Raw genomic sequence first — 7468 nt, 5'->3', positions numbered from 1 at the left:
TAAAATCATAAATTGAGCATTAAAAGATTCAATAATGAAAATTAAAAACATACTTTCTGAGCTCAATGGCACAATGGAAATATAAAAGAAAGAATCAGTGAATTTGAAGATGGATCAAACCACAGAGATAAAAATAGATTTTTAAAAAAGATACAGTCTCAGAGACATGTGGGGCAATACTGAATGTATAACATTCATACTATCAAAGTCTCAAAAGAAAAAAGAAGAAATAATATGGTTCAGAGAAAAATATATGAAAAACTAATGGCTGAATGTTTCCAAATATTGGTAAAAGATATAAACTTCAGATTACAGAAGCTCTGCAAATCTCAAACTAGATGAACTTAAAGAAATTCACCTCAGACATACCATAATCAAACTATTAAAAACCAAGACAAAGAAAAACAAAATATTTGAATTGTAAAGTGGAACACCTATAGAACCACAAACCTTGTGAAGAAGTAGAAAATTTCTAGCCCTTTTGGGACCCACTGTATCTCTTCCCAATCACATCTCTTTTTCTACCATCAAAGGTCAATGTTAATCTGACTTTTATAATAAAACTTCTTTGCTTTCCTTTATACTGTTGCACATTTACCACTTAAGTTCACACCCCCAGATTGGTCTACTTTTAAATTTTAAATAAATGCAATCACACAGTATGCAATATTTTGTGTCTGGATTCTTTGGCTCCACAGTGTGTTTGTGAGATTCATTCATGTTGTTAAATGTTCCTATAGTTCACTTATTTTCATTGGTCTGTTAGTCCACTATATGAATACACAATAATTATTTGTTCTATTGATGGTGGACATTTAGGTTGTTACTAGTTTTGTGCTATTACAAATAGCTCTATGAACACTCTCAGTAATGTGTCTTCCAGTGCATAGGTGCACACAATTCTCTTGGATTTACATCTAAGAGTGGAGTATCTGAGTCATAGGTTATATGTATATTTGACATTAGCTGATGATCTCCAATAGTTTTCCAATATGTTCTTGGAAAAAAATTATACATTTCCACCAGCAGCATATGAGAGAGATTATTCCTCCATATCGACAATAAACACTAGGTATTGATAGTCCTTTTAATTTTAGCCATGTAGAAGGAACGTTGCATTTTTTTTTTTTAAAGATTTTTTTTTTATTTTTTTCCTTTTTCTCCCCAAAGCCCCCCGGTACATAGTTGTATATTCTTCGTTGTGGGTCCTTCTAGTTGTGGCATGTGGGACGCTGCCTCAGCGCGGTTTGATGAGCAGTGTCATGTCCGCACCCAGGATTCGAACCAACGAAACACTGGGCCGCCTGCAGCGGAGCGCGCGAACCTAACCACTCGGCCACGGGGCCAGCCCCCGGAACGTTGCATTTTATTGTGGTTCTACATCATAGTTCTCAGATGATTAAAGAAGTGAGTCCCCTTTATATGTTTTCAGCCCATTCAATATTTTCTTTGCTGAAGATCTGTTCAAATCTCATGTGGCTGTCTGTGTTTATCTTATTGGCTTGCAAGAGTTCTTTATAAATTTTATATCGGTCCTGGTTCTCTGAGCAGCAGAAGCTCAGACAGATTAGATGTGTAAGAGATTCATTGGGGGAAACACTGGTGAGGGAAGGTGGGAAAAGCCTCCAGGAGTGATGCAGGTCTGACTCTTGTGAAGCAGAGAGGGATAAAAAGAAGGAGGGATGGTCACAGACTGAAATGTAGTTCTAAGAAGTTTTTTCAGACTTTTTAACTCAGACTGAGATAAAAGTCAAGAATAGAAACGAGGTTGGGAAAGGGAATTTTGAAGAAATTGAAGATTTTAAATTGTTCTTGAGGAGAATTGGGAAAATGTATTGATTAAAGAAATGTAGTAGGATTGCTGGGCCACGTTGATGGGCCCTTTGAAGCTGATGACATGAATTTATACTGGACTAAATCATCCCTATTTTGTGACTTTTTCTAGAAGTTTTCAGGGAACAGGTTTAGAGAAGGCTTAGGATAGGATTCATTCAGTACTGTGGAATTGTACTGATGTGCTGAACAGGCCAGAGTGTTGGAAATGTTAATGGTTATAAATTGTTTTGGAGGACATTTTGCTGCATATACCAATAAATATTAAACATGTATATCTCTGTCACTGTTTATCAGCATTAAAATACATATAAAATGCATGAATCCAGCAATTTCATATAGTTGATTTTGTAATTGTTCTATTTGTTTATGCCCCTGCTTTGTTTTAGAGGTGGCTACTGCCCCTTTTAGAATATGTGCTTCCTCCTGGTAAGGACCCTGTTTGTCTTATTCACTATGATATTCCTTGCATTTATCAAAGTGCTATATTTTATTAGGTGGTCCCTGAAAAAATGCTTAGTGAATGATTGAAATGGTGGAAGTGTAATTTCAATTCAGGTTATTCCAACTCTAGTTTTCTTGATCTTTTAGCACACCACACAGAAATATGGGTAAAGGACAGTGATACTTTTCTCTTAGTTTTATGGGAGGAAATGAAAGAGAGGATATGTGTGAAAGGGCCTAGGATCCATGCCTAGAACACAGAAGATGCTCAATAGATGCTGCTGATTTTTGTGGTTGTTCAGTCAGTAATTTCCCTAGAGATGTTGATCCTCCAATATGAATTCCTGAAATAGCCTAACTCCCTTTTCCTCCAGACAATTTGTGGACTCTGTCTAGACAGTGGAAGGGCACTGGGCACTTCTAAGAAACAGAAGAGAGTCATTTCCCTGAGACAAAAGGTGTATTCAAAGGGACTAATTAAATGATGGCATCAACATTGTTCTAACCTGTGAACAAGGCAAACCTAGTTCTAAAACTGCTTCAGCAAGTGATCTTGTGAGGGGATAATTAGCCTCCCTTAGAGAGGCAGAAAGCGCATAGCACTGATAATCCCGACATTATCATTCCCACCTTATAAATAACTCATTCCAGTGGAAAGATGCAGATTTTCTGAGACTATGTGGACAAGTACTTTTAGCATGAAGCAGAGATAACAAGCCAACTACTCTTTCTGTGAGAACTGCTTCCCTAATATTAGCAGCAGCAATTTTTTTGGCTTGTCAAACACAGAGAAAGTAGATACTTGAGGGTGGAGGTTATATTGGAAAGCACACAGGCTGAAGTGACAAGCAACCTGGCTTCCAGCCTCACCTCTGCCATGAATCACCCATGTGACTTTGTACCAGCTGCATCTAATCTCTCTGAGTCTTCAATCTACCACCTTTAAAATGAAGACAATTAGAAAATGTGATTTTAAATATCACAGGGTTCTTCAGCAAATAAGAGGGAAATGAATAATGGAAAGAATTCCCAGCTGCTGGTAAATGAACGACTCCCTTTTGAGTTTTCAACTAGTGCTAGTCTAAGAAAATTTCAGCTCAGATGAGTTTCTGTACTCAACAGCAATTGCCCAATCTGTGCTTTGCCTCAATGTAAAAAACAATTTGAATTCCTTCCAGTGAAATTTGGCTTGCTATGCTTGGAGCTGGCCTAGATGACTCTTTAAGAACTCTTCCAGGTTCACTATTCCATAATGTTAGGATGTTAAAAAACAAAAATAAAAACCCTGGTGACCTGTTGGCATCCTCAGATACACTCAATGTAAGTTTTCTAAAACCTATTTTTAAAATTAAATAAAAGAAAAATGAAACTCAAATAAAAATGCAGCGGCATCTATGGAAATACCTCACAACATCACAGCATTTTTCATTCTGGGATTTTCACAGAGCCCAGAGGTACAGGGAGTTCAGTTTTTGGTCTTTTCAATCATCTATGAGATCACAGTTTGTAGCAACATGCTCATTCTGGTCACCATCACCTCCAGTTCTTGCGTGGCTTTCCCCATGTATATGTATTTTTTCCTGGCCAAATTGTCTTTTATCGGTGCCTGTTAATCTCCCTTTATGGTCGCTAAACTCATTGCTGACTCCTTGTACAAGGGGAGAGCCATCTCTTATGAGGGCTGCCTGGCTCAACTCTTTGGAGCCCATTTTTTGAAGGTATTGAGATCATTCTGCTCACAGTGATGGCTTATGACCACCAGATGGCTATCTGGAGATCTCTGTATTATACTATCATCCTGACCAGGCATCTCTGTGGCCTGCTGGTGAGTGTGCCTTGGCTAGGGAGCTTCTGCATTCATTGATTCAGCTCATCCTGGTCCTTCAGTTGTTTTTTTTGTGGGCCCAATATGATCAATCACTTTATCTGTGACTTATAACATTTGCTAGAACTCACCTGCACCAACATATGTGCCATCAGTCTGCTGGTGGTTCCCAACAGTGGTGTGATCTGTCTGTTGAACTTCCTCATGCTGGGTGCCTCCTACATCATCATCCTTCACTCCTTGAGGTTTCACAGTGCAGAAGGGAGACACAAAGGCCTCTCCACCTGTGGGGTCCACTTCACTGTTGTTACCCTGTTCTTTGTGCCCTGCATATTTACTTATATACTTGCAATCTCTACTTCATCTATAGACAAAAACACGGCAGTATTTTATGATATTCTGACACCTGTCTTGAATCCACTCATTTATACCCTAAGAAATGAAGATGTAGAAAAATGCCATGAGAAAGCCCTTCACACAGCTATAAATTGCAGGTGGTAAATAAGTGGAAAGCAGGAAATAAAAATGACTTCATTTCTCTAAGTGGAACAAACCAGTGCTTGCTTTTTATTAACACATATTATCTTATTCAGTGATATCTATCCACTCATCTTATAGACTTTTTATGATTTACTTAGTCTTTTCATTTAAATTGCACACTTTGATCATAAAAAAACTACTATATGAAATATATACGGCATGAATGATTATTATCCCAGTTTCAGAAATGAGGAAATCATCTCCTGGTGTGGTTACCAAGGTTATCAAGCTTTAAGTACCTAAACTGAAACTCAAAATCAGTTAGTTTTGATCCATTATCCAGATCTTTAAATGCAATCTATTGATTGCATTTAAGTTAATGTCATTTGAGTCTGTGTGATAATTAATGGAGCAGTAGAAATGTCAAGCAAAATGTAACTTAAGGCAAATAATTTTACACATTTCCAGAATTCTTAGGTGAAATAAATATTGTCTTCTTTCATTTTGTCACATTTTGATAGTCTCTCCATTCCTTGGTTTCCTAATTTATGAAATGAGAATATCAATATTACTGCACTTATTGGGCTGTAGTGAGAATAAAATAACAGAAAGTATATCCATCCCTTTGTGCTTAGTAAACAAACAAATTTAAAAATCTGTCATAATTATTTATACTACCATTGTTTTATTGACGCTCACACTATCCTATGGGTAGGGTCACCATTATGTCCAAATTTCAAACTGTGTTAGACAGAAGTAAGTTCCATAGTTTGGGGTTTCAAATAAATTAAGGACAGAAAGAAATTAGGGTCAGAAGTTAGCTGCCTCCAAAACATATAATGTGGGTGCTTAGGTCAAGACTTTATTCACAGAAAGTGCTCGATAAATATTAGCTATCATCCTCTACCTCCTCTTCATCATCAGCATCCTTATTTTAACGTTATCCTCTTTGGTTCTGTCTTTCATGGGAACTACTAGATCTTTAAGAGATAGCTTTGATTTTTTAAAACATACTGTTGCTTGCATATATTTATAAGATGGTCACACGTAGGAATTTATGGCAAAACATCTATTTTCTAAAGGTCTTTATATATGGTGAGATCTAACCTGATATAAAGTCTTGTAAACATGAGAAATGTCAGCATCACATGATATTTGAATTCCTGGGTGAGAAATTTCTTCCTGTAAACAGGTTTCTGAACTCTTCCCCAGGAATCACAAACTCCGTACAGAGGAAGGTCTTTTAGTCTCAGCACTGGGTTCTCCCTTTTTCTCCTTCTTCCAGAGGACCGAACAAGACAGGATCCATCATTAGTGAGAAATTCTGAAATAAGTTCCACTCGGTATCTCACAGTTGCTCCAACCAGGCCCCCTATTTGTAACTGCAGAGATATTTAATGGCAATTTTATCCCAGAATAGGTAGTTGGTGATGAGTTAGCTTTTAGTGTCCAGACACCTGATTGCTGGCCCCATTAAGTTTCCTTGCTGAAATAATAACTCACCATTATGCTGTCCCTACTTATCAATTAATGACATTTGTGGCATTTTTTTAAGTCAAATGAGGCTGGGGCAGACTTTTGGTCCTCTGTGATCACAGTTAGTGGTTGACTGTAGTGGTGTTCTTGTGTTCCTCTGTCAGGAACTGCATTCCCCAGCATATCTTATGCTCTGATGACATCTCTGAAGGCTGTTCAGAGTTTGAGCAATTTTCACTATTTTTCAGCTGACTCATTTACTCAATTTAAATCATTTAATTATTACAATTTAAAGTATGAATGTTATTTCTCTTTTACAGATTAAAAAAACAGAGAGGTGAAGCAACTTGCTTATATTTACAAGGCTAATTAATGCTAAAGACCAGATGAAAAATTAAGCCTATTTGATGCAAAGCTCTTTATTTCTGACTTCAAAGCTTCTATTTCCAAATCTCTTAGAATTTTGTTACATTCATGATATGGACTATTTTCTCTAATCCAGATTTGTGAACTCTGTTGTCCAGTTCCATGGCACAAACTTCTTCTTACATTGCTGGTAATTTTCTTTAACAGCTGTTCGGTGTTCAGAGTCTTCTTTTCCTTTGCGTCTAAAATAAGATTTTAATCTATAGGTATTTTCTGCCTTAACTCTACAGACTTAAGGATATTTCTTTCACTTCAGCTGCTTCTGATTCTAATTCTTTTTGTAGACAATTGTATACTACAGGGAATGGTGAAGAGGCAATTTTCACAAAATGCAAATTTTACAAAGTGCAAATGCTCTCTTCATGAGATTGTAATAAGTAAAATTTTTTATTGCTGTGGTGGGACAACATTATAAACCTCTCAAACTTAGAAAGATGAAAAAAGTGTGTTTTTTATTTGCTGGGAAAGATTTGCTTTGAGATAACATCTGTTGCCAATCTCCCTTTCTTTTTTCTCCCTAAAGCCCCAGTAGATAGTTGTATATCTTAGTTGTAAGTCCTTCTATGTAAGCTGCCACCACAGCATGGCTACTGACAGACAAGTGATGTGGTTCCACGCCAGGGAACCAAACCAGGGACACTGAAGTAGAGTGTGCTGAACTTTAACTACTAGGCCATCAGGACTGGCTTGGAAAAAAAGTGTATTTTGATAAAAGTATTTCTTGAAGGCTCTCTCCCTAATGTTCTACACTTTAATCATAAATAGTTATTTTTCCTCGTTTAAAGTTTCTTCCTATCTGTAGTGTATAGAGCATTTTCAAGAATATTGTTATAGATCTGTTTCATACCTACAATCATGGTAACATCGTGATTTTTGTTGACCTTTGGTACATTTGTCCTCATGGGTCTTTCCTCCATAAAACTATTAAAAATTATATTTTATGACTGTAAGGGTATAAAGATGACTATACTCCAAGGTGAGTTT

At 36.8% G+C, this 7468-nt stretch overlaps 1 pseudogene; it reads left to right on the top strand.

Moving 5' to 3' along the window:
• The first annotated feature begins 3671 nt into the window (after positions 1-3671).
• LOC139074629 (olfactory receptor 4C3-like) lies at positions 3672-4589 on the top strand (annotated as a pseudogene).
• The last annotated feature ends 2879 nt before the right edge of the window (positions 4590-7468 follow it).

This window comes from Equus przewalskii, chromosome 11, assembly GCF_037783145.1.
Source record: "Equus przewalskii isolate Varuska chromosome 11, EquPr2, whole genome shotgun sequence".
In the NCBI taxonomy this organism is placed as follows: domain Eukaryota; kingdom Metazoa; phylum Chordata; class Mammalia; order Perissodactyla; family Equidae; genus Equus; species Equus przewalskii.
The sequence above is the reverse complement of the archived record's forward strand: the minus strand, read 5'-3'. Positions and strand labels throughout refer to the sequence as shown.